The sequence below is a fragment of the Phalacrocorax carbo genome, chromosome 1 (genome assembly GCF_963921805.1).
Source record: "Phalacrocorax carbo chromosome 1, bPhaCar2.1, whole genome shotgun sequence".
Classification (NCBI taxonomy): Eukaryota; Metazoa; Chordata; class Aves; order Suliformes; family Phalacrocoracidae; genus Phalacrocorax; species Phalacrocorax carbo.
In genome coordinates, this window is record NC_087513.1 from 58927827 (window position 1) to 58930585 (window position 2759).

Here is a 2759-nt window from a genome sequence, read left to right on the forward strand (position 1 = left end):
CCAGCAAATGATAGAGGAGCCAATGAGGAGAGGTGCTATGCTGGACCTTGTTCTCACCAACAAGGAGGAGCTGCTGGGGAATGTGAAGCTTAAGGGCAGCCTTGGCTGCAGTGACCATGAAATGGTGGAGTTCAGGATCCTTAGGGCACCGAGGAGGGCACACAGCAAGCTCACTACCCTGGACTTCAGGAGAGAAGACTGGCCTCTTCATGGATCTGCTTGGTAGACTACCGTGGGATAAAGCCCTGGAGGGAAGAGGGGCCCAAGAAAGCTGGTTAATATTCAAAGACCACCTCCTCCAAGCTCAGGAGTGATCCATCCCAACAAAGAGGAAGTCCAGCAAAAACACCAGGAGGCCTGCATGGATGAGCAAGGAGCTCCTGGACAAACTTAAACACAAAGAGGAAGCCTACAGAGGGTGGAAGCAAGGACAGGTAGCCTGGGAGGAATACAGAGAAATATTCTGAGCAGCCAGCGATCAGTTTAGGAAATCTAAAGCCCTGATAGAATTAAATCTGGCCAGGGATGTCAAGGGCAACAGGAAAAGCTTCTGTAGGTATACTGGTGATAAAGGAAGATGGTCTAGTGAAAGGTGTCCCTGCCCACAGTAGGGGGGTTGGATTAGATAATCTTTAAAAGGTCCCTTCTAACCCAGACCATTCTATGATTCTGTGATTCTAAGATACCATTGCCAGAAACTGCTCCACTCCATACGAATTTGTTCTGACTGTACCTCAGAATAAAATTATGAAATTGGTGAAAAATAAGGTAATAGTATTAAGTCACTCTGGGATTTGACCAGCTGCATAAGGATGGAGATGCTACACATATTCTGAAAACTAGATATGCTGTTCAGTGGGAAATTCTGAAACTTCATATACACACTAGAAAGCCCAAGCAAAATTGTTCTATATCAAAACAAACCTTCCAAGTATTGAATCTGCTAGCAAAAAAAAAAAAAAAAATTATAAGGCTTTGATTTTTCAAGATTAAGTTGAAATTTGCTCAGCAGCTCTGCTTCTCAGTTCTCTGCTCCAAAACAGGGCTTCTGGAGGACCTCAGAGGCATGAAGCAGAGCTTCCAGACTCTGGACAGGGATCATGATGTGTAGGAGCCCTGCCTGTAGGGTTATCAGACAGCCATGTGGAGTGGACAGAATGTAAACAACCACCCTGGAAAGCTGCTTGGTTTCTGTTAAAAGACTTGTGAAATTCAAACGCTCTATATCCTCACCAAGAGAAATTGTCATGTTATGATCATCCCAGAACCTCCTCTATGCTACACAAATATTCCCCCGGGATAAGCTGTCCCAAAGCAGGTGCTGACTTGCAGCCCTGGTCTACTTGTGCAAAGAGTGATGACCTTAGCTTTAGATTATTAAAATACCAGTGTCTATATACAAACTAATCATTGCATAGGGACTATTCACACCCTGGAAACTGCGCTAATGCATGGACTTCACCTAACCTACAAACCTTAGTATAATCACTTTTTCTTCTTTAAAGTGGGCCCAGGGTGCTTAATTCAGGTGTGTGTGGCTGCAATGCAGTCACCTAAAGTTGCCTGAGGTGAACACCATAGCTAATTCCTATTGATTTTAATCAGTTAGGTGCTTAAACCCCTTTGTTGGAGCTGAAGTTTAGCCCTGCATCTGTACTTTAGATGACAGATAAGATGCCAGGGATGAAGAGGGTATAAACATCCAAGCAGCTGTTGGAAAGAGGTCTTGTCTAAGACCTGTAGGAGGAAGGGCACAGTGTATCTGACTTCTGCTGAATAGCTGTGACCTGAAGAAATGAAACCCATATAGGGTAGGACTTATCTTTTTCCCTAGCTTACAGGTCTCTCAGACCTGAAGTACACGGAAAGCTGGTACCAGCCAGACAACAAGAAAGCTATTTACTCGCTGGGATACACTATTTAACTAACAATTAGTGGCTAGAAGGCTGAAGACCTGGCAGCTGCAGTCTGGTCAGAGGAATTTCTTAAGTAAGCAACCTGTTCAGAGTCATTAACCTACCTGCACTCCTACGTGAACAGGACAGCATCCCCACCAAGCCTTTGGGTCATAATTTGCTTTGCTTTTAGATTGTGTCATGAATGGCCACCTTTACAAGTGATATGTCTGGGAGGGAGGCCACATTTTAATGGCTTTGCTCAGTAGCTTCCCCTGTCAGTGTACAACATGTGCTGTGGCTGCAAGACAGAAGACGGTGCAACCCTTTAAACAGAGCTTTCCAACAGTACTTCCCATGAAAGTGGAGACATCAGTGGAAACAGGATTGGACCCTCAATAAACAGGGGGAAAAAACCTGCCATATGTTGGAAGGAGATGAATATTTTGTAAATAATAAGGCATACAGACATTTTGTAAGCGGGCAGGCTGATCTTATTATTGATCTACAATTAAACCAAACTGTGGGGTCATACCAACCTATTATGTCTAGCAGATTAAATTCAGTTAGGCTGTTGCTTTCATTATTGTTTCTGATGGAGTTTTAGAGCTTTCTTAATTCAGGTCAGAAAATTAGAGGCTTCCTCATAAGCATTTTAATTAACCAGCTGAAGAATTCTCTTGCCCCCAGAGACTCATGGTACCAAATCCAGAGCTCAGCACTGCTACCCCTCTCAGACTGTCGTATTTAAGCTCAAACTATGTTTGTGTGCCTTGATTCAAGTCAAAAACACAGACAGCAAATCAAACCCATCCTCCCCCCTCCACCCCCCCCCATTGACTACTCAGAAAAAAATATCGTGAA